The sequence below is a fragment of the Mauremys reevesii genome, linkage group 8 (genome assembly GCF_016161935.1).
Source record: "Mauremys reevesii isolate NIE-2019 linkage group 8, ASM1616193v1, whole genome shotgun sequence".
Classification (NCBI taxonomy): domain Eukaryota; kingdom Metazoa; phylum Chordata; order Testudines; family Geoemydidae; genus Mauremys; species Mauremys reevesii.
The window spans coordinates 104,276,824-104,290,213 of record NC_052630.1 but is presented as its reverse complement, the minus strand read 5'-3'; the positions used below and the strand labels follow the sequence as shown (position 1 = coordinate 104,290,213).

At 52.8% G+C, this 13,390-nt stretch overlaps 1 protein-coding gene and 1 long non-coding RNA gene across 3 annotated transcripts in view; both read right to left on the bottom strand.

Annotated features, from left to right (window-relative positions):
- The window catches only part of LOC120370714 (phosphatidylinositol 3-kinase regulatory subunit gamma), a 393,090-nt gene that overhangs the window by 279,082 nt on the left and 100,618 nt on the right, over positions 1 to 13,390 (bottom strand). The window lies entirely within an intron of this gene.
- LOC120370717 lies at positions 5,417 to 6,165 on the bottom strand. The gene is made up of 2 exons (XR_005583899.1): positions 6,093 to 6,165; positions 5,417 to 5,991 (listed from the first exon to the last, which is right to left on the bottom strand). It is a non-coding gene; the product is annotated as an uncharacterized LOC120370717 (long non-coding RNA).

Genomic DNA, 13,390 nt, shown 5'->3' with positions numbered 1-13,390 from the left:
GAGGAGCAGCAGCGCCCGGAGGCTGGATGGATCTAAGTGATGCTATAGGATTGAAGAGAGGGGGATTCTGCGTAAAAAAAACAGAAAAAGAAAAAAAAGAAGAAAAATTGAAAAGGCCAGCAAGAGTAAGGCCACAGCAGGCACTCCAGGCAGAGCAGAGAAGCCAGACAGAAGAAAAGTGAAAAGCAAGAAAAAGAAAGCAGAAGGAAGAAAAAAACAAAATGGATGGTCTGTGAGCTGCATGCAATTTGCTGGGCTGCATTTTTTGTGAGCCCACCTGACTGTACCCCCCTGGAGGTGGGGTGGAATCACCCATGACTGGAGATTGTCGCAGAAGGAAGAGAGAGAGAAGAAAGAGAAGAGAGAGAAGAAGAAGAAGAGAGAGAGAAGACAGAGCCAGCAGCAAGACAGCCCCCTCACTCCGTGACCTTTAGCCTCCAGCCCTGCCCCCAGCCCTCACCTGAAAGAATACAGAGAATGACGCCCTGAAGGAGGAAAGTGAGTGAGCCTTTGCAAAGCAAGTGTTTTTTTAAGGTGAGCTTTTTTTTGCAAATTGGTTTTCTGAGGACTTTTTTTGCATGTTTTGGGATTGATAGTGCTTGAAGAATGTTAACATAATTTGTTTGAGAGAAAAAGGAGGAGAGAGATGACATGTCGATGAAGGGATTCCCAGAAGTCCTCCAGGACAGCCTTTTCCTGTGGTTTCTGGCAAGCTCCCAGAGGTTCTGCCACCGTGGTAGGATCCTTTACATATCCATGGCATCAGCAATTGGCATGGCATGCATGTATCAACATGCAGCAAGTCATTGCATATACAAAGACTGCAAAGCAGCAATCTCCGCTCAAGCTCTTGGTTCTTGTTCTTCTATCCTCCAGCAAAGTGATATCTTGTTAAAAAATGGGGGTAAAGTAGGAAAAGAGGTTTAAAAATCAGGAATTTATTTAAAACAGTTTCAATGTTGGATCTTTGGGAGCGGAGGTGAATGCAGGGAGGGGAGGGGGGCTTGATGTTGATCTTGGGGTTTTCCTGCGGGGTCACTGGGCGTTGATCTTTGGTGGGCCCCAAGCTACGGAGGGTGGGGGGGTGGCGAGAAGGGGCTGGGGGTGTTAGCTGGGGATTAGAGGTGCGTAGTGAGACAGGAGATCACATGGATGGAGACATGATGACTTGATCACTGATACCTGGACCTGTGTGATGCATGATGAGTGAGATCTGAGATCTGTATGATGACCTGTGTATGTGAAAGAAAGTGCTATGTAAAAATGTTAGAAATCACATGTGTGAAAAATAGTAACCACTGTGAATGAAAGTGTAATCTTTTTCTCATAAAGCTGTTTCTCATATCTTATTCTTTCTAGTCTCAAATCTAAAGCCTACGCTTTCAAAGAAAGATCTCCTCCTCCATCCCAAGGCTCCTAGCAAAGATAAGGCGGAGGAAAAAGAGATGAGAGATGATAGATGGAGAAAGATATTATAGGTATTATGGAAGTTGAAGCTCATCTGAATGAGAAGGACGCAGGAAAGGGAGGTGGGAAAGGCAGTTGAGGTGGAGGGAGAGAGGAGGAAAGGGCGATGAGATGAGGGGGGTGGCGCAGGAAGACGCCGAAGCGCGGGGCGGGGATGGCAGCAAGATCAGCGCGCGGTGGCGGCAGTGGCTGCTGCGGCTGTGATCACAGATGCATGCTCAGTGCTGCGTCCCAACCCCAGCAGGCACCCAGGATCACAGCGCAGCCACCCTCAGCAGGATCCGCACCCTCCCCTGCACCTCTAGCCCTTACACTCACCCGTGTTCCTGTCCATCCCTGCTCGGGAGGCTCCCTCCACCCCTCTCCTCACCCCAATTCTCCCCATTTTTTTACCCTGAATTTTTTAAGCTCTTTTTTTCCTCTCCTTCTCCTTTTCCCTATCCTCTTCCCAAGCCTCCTCAAATAAAAGATAAATGCTTTTTTTCATGATGAAATTTTTAATTAAGTGAATAATTTATTATAAGTAAGAGTTACTAGTCGGACAAAGTCAATCAACTCAAGGGGAGGTTCAGGGCCTGGTGGGTACTCCATCTTGTACCCTGGCCATCACCTGAGCTGTTCATCAACTGTACCCTGATCCACGCTCTTCTCGGTCTTCTCATGTTCTTCTGGCTACCCACTTCTAATCTCCCTGGGCCCCCCTCCCACTCCTCTGGCTCCCCCCGTAATCAATCAGCCTCCTCCGCACCATCAGCAATCCTCAGCCCAGCACTCAGCTTGGTCTCTCTGAGGTGGAGACCATGATGAGGTCTGCAGCATTTGCACATTTTAATTGGTTTGCCCAGTAGCATTCGCTGCCCATAGCCTTTAAATGTGGCAAATTACTGCCCACCCACCATTCCATGCACAGCACACTGTGTTTCTGCAGATGCCACTCACACTGCTGCTGCCTCAGTGGCTTGCTGCTGGGTCTGCCATATTAAAAAGAGGCTTATCAGGCGATCCCATCGAGGCTTTCAACATCCCCACAGGCATTTCCACTCAGCCCAGTAAAATTTTGCTGTCATAGTTTAAACAGAGTAGCTGCAGCTGGTTCTGGAAATGCTTGATCTTACATCCCAATTGATCCAATCCGTTTGCATGCTGTCCCTTCTGGATTGCCTGCGCCATTGCGTGCTTTCCACCCTTGGGTTGTTCCATCTCGCGCCTGGCTGGTGGGGAAAGAAGCCCAGCTTAGGGATAGTGCGTGCCCCCACAGTTTCACAGGTTCCATCGCTTGAAGCCCAAGTTCAGTGGGCACTTGCAGCAAAGCAGACGCTTAGGTGCAACAGTAGACCCTTTGTGATCAATTTGCTTTCTTGCATCACCAAAAGCTATCATCTTGGCAGCACAAGGGTTGCTTCTTCCCTTGGCCTTTCATCTCACAGGTATTTCACCCCCTGTTATGGCGTTTCAGGGCAGGGGGCTGACTCTGCTGTTTTCTCTCTGCAAGTCACAAAGTTCCATGTAAAGTCCTGAGGTACTGGCCAGGGCTCAAGGGCCAAAGCAGTCACGTCCCAGCACCACACCCCCGCACGCAGCACAATCAAGGCCATGAAGCCACTCATGATCCACCCAGCAAGTTCATCCCAATCATTCCCGCCCCATTGTGAGATAATCCCAAAATCACGATCAATCATTATCATCTGCCCCATCCCCATCAAGGCAGCATGCCGCCGGGCTGCCCCGTGATCACACCTGTGTCTGCCGCCTCATAGCGAGGGTCGTCGCTGCCTCTGCCTCTCCCGAGGCATGCACGGTAAAGCAGCGCGCGATATATCCCGCTTGCTAGTGAGGTTGCGCTGCTGTACCATGCTGCAAATGCGAAGAGGGAGGTGAGCATGCGGCCTCTGCCAGGCGCGCAGCTGTGGGGGGGAGGGAGCTTCACCACTGGAAAGCATGCCGCCCGATCAGGCGGGGGGCTGGGGGGGCTGTACTAGACCGCCGGAGCCAAGGGCTACAGGAGGGAGGGAGAGGGATCAGCCCAGGAGCGCTTGGAGGGGCATTAGCCAGGACAATGTGACGGATTCTCTGAGGCACTGGTTAGCTTACATGACTTGCCAAAAGGCAGCCAGGCCTTGCAAACTGACCAGCTGAGACTCAAATCTAGGTGTCCAAGGCTCCATCCCATGTTCTACCCACTGGACCTCCTGTTGGCTACAGCCCGTCTCCTCCGTCACCTGCAGATCGCCCGCTAGTCTGTGAAATCTAGCCGGACAATCTACGTCTGCCACCTACATCCACCGGACCACGGCAGGGTGACACAACTAGCAGCTCCTTCTCGCCCCCCGCCCACTTTCATTTCCTTTGACTTTCCACCCTGGCTGTATCCGGGCTCTGCCTGAGGTCGCAGAGAGCTCTGTGGAATCTGCAGATCTCACTGCTGTTAGGACGTGGGAGTTCTTAAAGGGGAGGAGGGCTGGTCTCACTACAGCTGCAAAGCAGATTGGAACCGGCCCAGATTTCAGCCAAATAAATGTGTCCTGTTGTCCTTTAATAGAAACCAACGTGGCGGCATTTAAAGGGCTGCCAGGCATTAGACTAGAAGGAGCAGCTTGGCTTTGAGTCAGGGATAGTCCCCGCCGCTCCAAGTGCTGGGGGTACATTTTCGAACACCTTTACAGCCCCCAAACTGCGGGGGGAACGTGGGGGCATTAAATATTGTTCCCCTAAGCACTGGAGCAAAGGGAGAATCTCCATTTACTGTGCGCTGCGGGGGGTCTGTGACAGAAGGGAGCAATTCCAAAGCCATCCAGCAGAGGGCAGTGCTGCACACACACATTGTGCCCTAGATGCTGCAAAATTGTCCATCCCCCGGCCCCACAGAATAAGCCGCTCACGGCATGTCCGACGTTCAGAGCGAGAGGAGTGGGCTGCACACGGCTGATAAAGCAACATTTAACCAGACCAAAGAGCTATTTCGTTAAGCAGCTGGCTGGCGTCGACTCCGTCTCCCGGCCTGGGAAAGCACCTCATCAAAACTGGGTCGGCTTTGTCTTCCCTCTCCGCTTCCGTTGGCGCGTCCCGAGTCTGGGAGCAGGGCAGAACTGCCTCCAGGAGCCTCCTGCCAGGAGCGGCCCCGGCAGGCTGCCAAGGCAAGCAAGCCACCAGAGCCAGGCGGAGAAGGGCCGCAGCGTGGCAGTCTGCCGGGGAGGCTGGGACGCCCGGTGGCACTGGGAGAAGCTTTTGCTTGCAGAGCTTGGATTTCACAGGGCGAGGCTGCGGCCGAAACGGGGTTGAGGTTATTTTATTTTTTCCCCTTCTTTGACTCAGAAATGCTTTGCACAGCTGGGCACGCTCAGCCTAAGTGGATTCCACACCTCCGCTCCCAGGGACTGTAGTGCTTTGTGTACCGCGGGGTGGGGAGGGGAGAGAGACCATCTGATTTCAATGTTCTGTCACAATGGCTCTGCTGCCATTTGGGTCAGATTTTCAACACTGCGCCGAGCCGGGCCTAAATGGGAGCTGAGCGCCTTTGAAAATCTGCCTCTTCGGCTCTCGGGAATTCAGCGCCGGTCTGTAAAATAGGGATCCGGGGGGGCTGAGAGAATTAACCCATTAACGTACGCATAGCACTCAGACACCTAGAGAAACAGAACAAGGCTGACCCAGCTAGGTGGAGAGATTGGGCTTCTGGAGATGATCAGCTGATCGCACTGGCTGACTGGGTGCCTTCTGCTCCTGCTGCTCCTGGGAGGGTTTTCCATTTCAGCACTCTGTCCTTTCAAGCCCCTTTTCATCCCAGGGTCCTAAAGGGCTTTAAATCCAGCCACTCAGCCTCCCAACTCCCCCCTGTGAGGGAGGGAGCTACTGTCACAGATGGGGAAACTGAGGCATGGACTGCCCCAAATCACATAGCAAACCAGTGGCCTCCTAGGAGACAGCATGGAAGACAGGGACAGTTGTGGGAGAGGGTGACCATCAAATGCGTGTTAACACCCAGCAGGGCTTGTCAAGGGGATGGCAGGACAGAGGGGACGCATCCACATGCAGGCTCTCGGCTTGCCAGATCGCAGATCCAGAAGAGCAGGGAGAGAACAAGGCTGGCTGGGAAGGATTCCTAGGGACAGTTCTTGCCGGGGGGCCAACAGCCATTCCCCATAAGCAGGGATAGAAAGCACTGTCCTCCGCAGCTGCACTGGAAATGGGCCCCAGCCCCTCTTCTTGGTCTCTCCCCTTTGCCCGGGTTCTGCCAAGGCTCCGCTCTGCAGTGACTGATCCAGCGCCTTCCATCACAGGCAGGCTTTTGTGCAGCTGCATCGTGGAGGATGCACCTGGGCTGAAGGTTGCTTCTAGGTCAGAGCGATCATGCCAAGGCGGCATCATGCTGCGCAGTAGCTGGCAAGGAGAAGTGGTTCTGTGTGCAGCTGCTGAGCGCAGCCCGGATCCTGCTCTACTGAAGCCAATGGGGGCTGTGTTACCATCTCCTACAGAGAAACCACTGGGCTGGCACAGAAGAGGCTTGGTCCTTTGAATAAGCTAGGACTAGCAGAGAGAGGAAAGGAATGTCAAAGCTGAGCCCCCATTGGCTCTCTGCCCTGCCCAGCTCCCTGGGGGAGGGCTTCAGGGCAAAGGAGCAGCCTTACCTTGGACGTGTTGGAATTCTGTGCAGACCCAATGGAGTAAATTTTCAAACACAGGCAGATCAAGCGTCCCCAGATGGTCACGCGTGGGCTGTGAGGTCACTGCGAGCATTATGAGGTCACTGTGCACACAGAACGGATGAAGACGTATCTTTGTCCCCCTCTACTGACCATAGAGAGGTTTACAGTTCTGGACCTGCCTGTCTTGGCAGCAGGTGTGGGGCCCATTAGCTCAAGCAATAGCAGCTCATGCTTTTAGACCCACAGGCCTCAAGTTCAGTCCCTGTGATTGACTCAGCCAGGGGCCCATTCCAGGGACTTTGAAAGTCACACCTGAGTGAAGGAAAAGAACTCAGAAGTCATCTAGCCCAGCTCCGCCCCATCGGTGCAGGATCATTCCCTGTTGGACGGCTCCACAAATCCATGGCCAGCTGTGATGACTATAGCAAACCCTGTGGCCATGCAGAACTCCACAGCAGGTCGGACAAAAGGAAAGGACTTCCCTCCGCCCAGGGTCCAAACAACGCACAACGCTTCTCACCAAACTCCTCTCCAGCCTCAAAACATTGGGGGAGGGGGAGAACTCTGTCCATTCCTGCAGAACCATGTGCACCCACCCTTGATCTGGCCACAACTGGACAAAGAGATCTGCCCACAACCATGTTCTCCTGGCACCAGCTGCCCGAGCGGGAGATTGGGATCCTACCAATCCTCCCACGAACCGTTTTCCTCGTCCATAGATTCCAAGGCCAAAAGGGACCATTTGTGAACATCTGGTCAGCCCCCCGGGATAGCACAGGCCACAGAACTTCCTCATAATAATTCCCAGAGCGGAGCTTTGAGAAAAACCTCCAATTTTGCTTGAAAAATTGTCAGCAATGGTGAATCCACCACGACCCTTGGGAAATTGTTCCAGTGGTTAATTACTCTCACTGCCTGATTTCCAATTTGAATTTGTTTCTCTTCAACTTCCAGCCATTGGATCATGTTGTACCTTTCACTGCTAGACTGACGAGCCCATTATTAAATATTTGGTCCCCGTGTAGGTACTGACAGACTGTAATCACATCACCTTTTAATCTTCTCTTTGTTACGCTAAATAGATCCAGCCCCTTGAGTCTATCACTGTACGGCAGGTTTTCTAATCCTTTAATCATTCTTAGGCTCTTCTCTGACCCCTCTCCAATTCATCAACATCCTTATTACACCAGAACTAGACACAGGATTCCAGCTGCGGTCGCACTAATGCCAAATATAGGGGTCAAATGACCTCTCTGCTCCTACTCCAGATTCCCCTGTTTATGCAAACAAGGGTCGCATTAGCTTTTTTGGTCACAAAGTCACACTGGGAGCTCATGTTCAGCTGAGAATTCGCTCTGACCCCCAAATCTTTTTCAGACCCTACACTTACATTTAGCCATATTAAAATGCAGATTGTTTGCTTGTGCCTAGCTTACCAAGTGATCCAGATCACTCTGTAGCAGTGACCTGGTTGTCCTCATAGGATAGCAGGGTTGGAAGGGACCTCAGGAGGTATCTAGTCCAACCCCCTGCTCAAAGCAGGACCAATCCCCAGACAGATTTTTACCCCAGTTCCCTAAATGGCCCCCTCAAGGATTGAACTCATAACCGTGGGTGTAGCAGGCTAATGCTCAAACCACTGAGCTATCCCTCCCCTCCAACCTTGTCATCATTTCCCACTCCCCCAGTTCGTGGGTCATCTGCAAACTTGCTCAGAGATGCTTTTATGTTTTCTTCCAGGTCATTGATCAAAATGTTAAATAGCGTAGGGCCGAGAACTCACCCCTGCAGAACCCCACTAGAAACACACTCGCTCCATGATGATTCCCCGTTTACAGCTACATGTTGAGGCCCGTCAGCTAGGCAGATTTTAATCCATTGAACATGTGCCGGGTGGCTTTTATGTCGTTGGAGTTTTTTAATCGAAATGTTATACAGTAAGTCGAATGCCTTACGGAAGCCTATGACATCAACGCTATTCCCTTTATCAACCAAACTTGTAAACTCAGCCAACAAAGATATCAAGTGAGTTAGACAGGATCTATTTCCCACAAACCCTTGCTGATTGGCATGAATTATATTACCCTCTGTTAACACTTTACTAATTGAGTCCAATCTCAGCCACTCTATTCTCTTGCCCGGGACTGATGGCAGACTGACAGGCCCGTAACTACCCAGGAAAGCTCAAGCCTGATCCCACAGCTTCAAGGCGCTGAGATAATTTGCAGAGGCTTCCAGACTTGTGGGTTCTTCCCCCATCCAAGCCTGCAAGCATCTGGAGCAGAGACGGGCCAGAACCGAATCACTGACTCACAACAGGCTTAGCCTCAGGGGCATGAATTCAGAGCCAGAGCTCAGCTCTGCTACCAGCCACACATCTATCCCTATCCTGGGCTGAAGCAACCCCCTGGACCTAGACTGCTCCAAATGGAGGAAGAGTTTGGCTCTGAGTCCCGTTGTGAGCTTTCCTGGCACTCATTCATCTCAGGATATATCACAGCCTGTGCTCTGTTCTCCACCTGGCCTGCTGCTCCTAGGGTGACCAGACAGCAAGTGTGAAAAATCAGGACAGGGGGTGGGGGGTAATATGTGCCTATGTAAGAAAAAGCTCCAAAAATCGGGACTGTCCCTATAAAATCGGGACATCTGGTCACCCTAGCTACTCCCCACCCTACCCCCGCCACGCTGGATAATTTAATGGAGGCAGAATGTTACTTTGCCAGATTTCATCAGAGTGATTTTCCTCCTCCCCCAGCTTGTGCCACCATGCCAGGCTCTTTCCACTGAAAAGTCATGCCCGCGGCTTCGCCAGGCGGAGCAAGAATGCATGGCATGGAGCAAATTTCTCGGCACAGTCAAAATAGGCACGTTGGGAGGCTGTAACCCTCCAGCAGGGCAGCTTTAAATTGTTTGTATCACTTTGCAAACATCAGTCCATCAGTACAATACAAAATGGGCATTTCTGTCTCCGGCTCAGACAGTTGGGTTTTCTCCTGACCACCCCCCGAAAGGAGGAAGGAATCAGACTCACTGATGCTGACAGTTTCTTTGCACTTGGCAGGCATCAGGAAAGTGAACCTTGGTTTTTTTTAGTATTTGAAGGCTGTTTTTCTTTAAGAGAAAGCAAGTTCCAATGGCTTTATCCAAGAGCTAGCTGATATGACCACTCCAGGTACCCCTGGAAGAGGGAGCCAGACAGATGGGGTTGGGATTGACTCCTGGGGACAGACAACGGATAGCCCTGCCATCAGGCAGTTACATATCCTAGAGGGCCAGCTGGCACGTGTGGGTGACAAGAAAGGCCATGTCAGACCCACAGCTGGACCCATACGAGACTTGACCAAAGGACACATCCTGCCCCCTGCTCTTGGCAGACGAGAAAGGGCCTAAACGCGGTGACAGGAAGGAGGAGGCAGTGAAGAAACCAGGCATGGGGTACTGATCCCCTTCGCCACGACACGAAGCTCTGTTCCGCAGTCTCTCCACAGCAGCGGGAGCAGATGGGGAAAGGGTGAGGAGCCTTATACAGCCACAGTCCCGACCCCGCCTCCCAGCTGTGTTGTATAAAGGGGACCCAAGCCCCAATCTGCGCCCCACCCTCTCTCCAGATTCCACATGCGCAGCACAGGGATCACGTGTGCAGCATCCGCGCCTCAATGCTGCATTAACCCTGGGCAAGGCTGACCGAGGTCTCCATTGGGAAATATGCTGCATCTCCCCCAGAGGGGGCCAGCGACCGAGGGACTCCCTCTCCTGAGGAAGCACAAGCCGCAGCCTCCCTCTGGCAATTTCGGTTGACAGAGCACCCAGCGCTTTGCACCGAGGTGCAGACCCGGCTGCAGTGGCTGAGTGTCCGTCCAGGTGCTTTCTCACAAGGCAGCCTCCACACCCTGCTGTCATCGCAACGGCAGGCTGAGGGGGCCATGGGGAGCGGGGTGGCACAGCGTCCTGGCCCCAGCTGCAGGGATGTTGCAATGCAGGAGCTTTTTGATTAATTACACCTGACAGGAATATGGTCTTCTCTCCTGAGACACCCATCACCATGGATATAAGGCAGGCCGGAGCGGTGTCCATGACAACTCTTGTGAACCATTTATTTACACACACACACACACACACACACACACACACTAGCTGTGCCAGCCAGTGCCAAAACATCACGTGGGATTTCCTCCTCGTGTCGTCCCATGTTAGCAGGGGCTAAGGGACAGGGTCTCAGGACTCGGGGGTTCTGAGCTCAGCTCTGCTCGTGACCGAGGGTGGGACTATGAACAAGCCGCTGTGCCGTGGTGTCCCCCTAGCTTTCCTGGGGTCTTGCATTGATCGATGCTCTCTCAGCCCAGGGACGCAATCTTAACACAGGAAAGCAAAACTCAGGCTTCGAGCGGCCGAATGGTCCCCAAAGGATCTGCGGAACCCCAGCACGCAGCTCCCAGCCAAGGGCAGCCTGGCAGAACACACGCCCCTCGCTTCAGATCTGCGGCGCTAAGGGGAGCGGGGGAAATAGAGAGCAGAGGCAAAGAGAACGCCCTGCCATCTGCAGCCCTCTCTAGAGCCAGGGCCAGCTCCAGGGTTTTTCCGCCCCAAGCAGCGGCGGAGGGGGTGGGGCCACAATCGTGATCGGCAGCAGCTCCACCGCGCTGCTTTCTTCTTCGGCGGCACTTCGGCGGCAGGTCCTTCCCTCCGAGAGGGACCGAGGGACCTGCCGCCCAAGAGCCCGACCTGCCACCCCTTCCCCTTGGCCGCCCCAAGCACCTGCTTGCTGAGCTGGTGCCTGGAGCCAGCCCTGTCCAGAGCCAATGGGTGGGGTCGCTGAACCAAGGGGAGAGGGGCATCGCTGCAGCCCGCGGGCAGCTGGGCTGAGTTTGCTCTAGAACAGAGGCTCCCAGTCACTGGTTGGGGAGGGACCCGGACGAGGCCCAGGCAGAGAGCACACCCGGGGTGATCAAAGCAATGACTTATGGAGTTCACTGGCCGCAAGCAGCTGGAGGTTCAGAGACAGGATGGAGGCAGGAGCAGGAACCCTCCGAACGCAGCGAGCTCTGAAGCAGCTCTCTCCTGAGTTACTGGCTACTGCTGTCCACAGCACATCGCTGACCGTTACCAGTGATGCGGCCCCTTCCGCCGCCAGCACCAGGAATACTAATAATCACTCTGGAATTGGCGTTTGTTTTCTCTTATTCCTGGCTGACCCCATCCTCTGCAGCCACGCACGGCACGGACGACACCAGAGATCAGAGCACGCCAGAGGTAGACTGTGGTGCATTGGCTGCGTGAGAGCGAGTGGGCAGAGACAGAGCATGCCAGGGAGGGGAGAGGCACTGCACCAAAATGTTCCCCAGGACTTTTACCTCTGCTGTGAAAAATCTCCTTGAGAAAACAAACTCGGCTGGACCCTGCCAGCAAAGAACAAGCTCGGCCCAGTGCTTCGCACCAACCTCTGGGAAACGGAGTCCCAAAGGCACTCACACGCCACGTCGCGTTGTCATACTTCACCCGCGGAGCCTGCTGTCGTCACCAAAAGGTGATGGAAAAATCAGCTCCGTGCCCCAGGAATCCCCCCAAAATGGACATGAACTTTGGATCCAGATCCGAACCCGGGACCGTTCTAGCAGGGCAGTGCTTCAGAGACGACGGCAGTGTGCACTGCTCAACAGCTGGACGAAAAAGCTGCCCTGCTGGTATTTTTAGAGAAAGAAACACTAAGAACTGGGAAGCTACAGCAGTCGAGAATTTAAAACTCTTCTTCGTTTACTTTCTTTTGCAGCTGGCTTAAAGTGAGAATCATAAACATTAGCGATGGCAAAACCCCACTGGTAATTTGGTCATTTTTAGTGCAAATTTTAACCGAGGGTCAAAGGGAATCAATGACTCAGCACTCCCTTTGGCCCACTCACAAGTCTTCAGTCTAAACCCTTCCCTTCCCGAGGCAGGGAGCCGAGAACCTTCAAATCACCAAGGTTCTAGAGCACAAAACCTTGGAGAAGTCCGTGATCCATTTCGTGCCTTACTAAGCCCTTTAAACTGCTGTCCTAGAGGCTGCCAATCTTGGCACGGCCCAGAAAATGTGACCTGCCAAGACAGCGGCCGACATCTGGAAAGAATGAGGTTTAAGAGGCCTTTCCTTCTGTTTTATGTGGCCAATTGATCTGTTTGGATGGAAATATGAAAAAACCCAGACACTCTGTGACTTTGTATTTCACACAACAAACCGAGCTGCGGCCTGGGCCAGCTATTCTCATTATGTTCGTTGTATCTTCCATTTTTCCTGCATGACAGGAGGGGGAAATAATTGCGTAAGAAATTCAGTGTCTGTTTTCTGTTTTTAAAGTAACGTTACTTAAGGCACGATGGTAGTTTCATGTTTCATTCTCCTGCCGCACCCACCTGGGTTTTAAGGATAACCAGAGGTTAAAAACGATAAGGACCAGGGCAGAGAATTTTGTTGATCTTGATTGTTTAAACCAAGGGAAGGGGTGTCCCAGGTTATGGTGCTGGATTAAGACTCTGACAAGGCAGGTTCAATTCTTGGCTTTGACACAGTCTCCTTGAGCAAATTATGTCATCGCTCTGTGCCTCGGTTTCCTTTCTATAAAATGAGGATAATCATCCTTCCTTTGTCTGTCTGCTCTATTCAGATCATGAACTCTTTGAGGCAGGGGCCGTCTCCCACTGTACAGCACCTGACACAATGGGGCTCTGAGCTTGATTGGGCTCTCTTTTGTAGTAGCAACAACAATTTATTCAGAAGCAACTGACTGAAGCAACGGGGGCTTCCAGGAAGTTCCGATCTAGAACTGGATTACGATGGGATCGTCTCTTCTCCAGCCAGAAGAGAACCCCCTGCCCCAGGTCAGAATCCCTCCCGCACCCAAATTCCCTCCCAGACCCTGCACCTCAACCCCCTGCCCCAGGTCAGAATCCCTCCTGCACCCAAACTCCCTCCCAGACCCTGCACCCCTCCTGCACCTCAACCCCCTGCCCCAGGTCAGAATCCCTCCTGCACCCAAACTCCCTCCCAGACCCTGCACCCCTCCTGCACCTCAACCCCCTGCCCCAGCTCAGAATCCCTCCTGCACCCAAACTCCCTCCCAGACCCTGCACCCCTCCTGCACCCCAACCCCCTGCCCCAGGTCAGAATCCCTCCTGCACCCAAACTCCCTCCCAGAAAGACGCTAATAGAACAGCTGTTCTAAGGTAAGACGCAGGCTATTTTGAATTAACTTAACTACATTCTACATGTTTTAAGACTGAAATGTAACCACAAAATGGCTTTATGT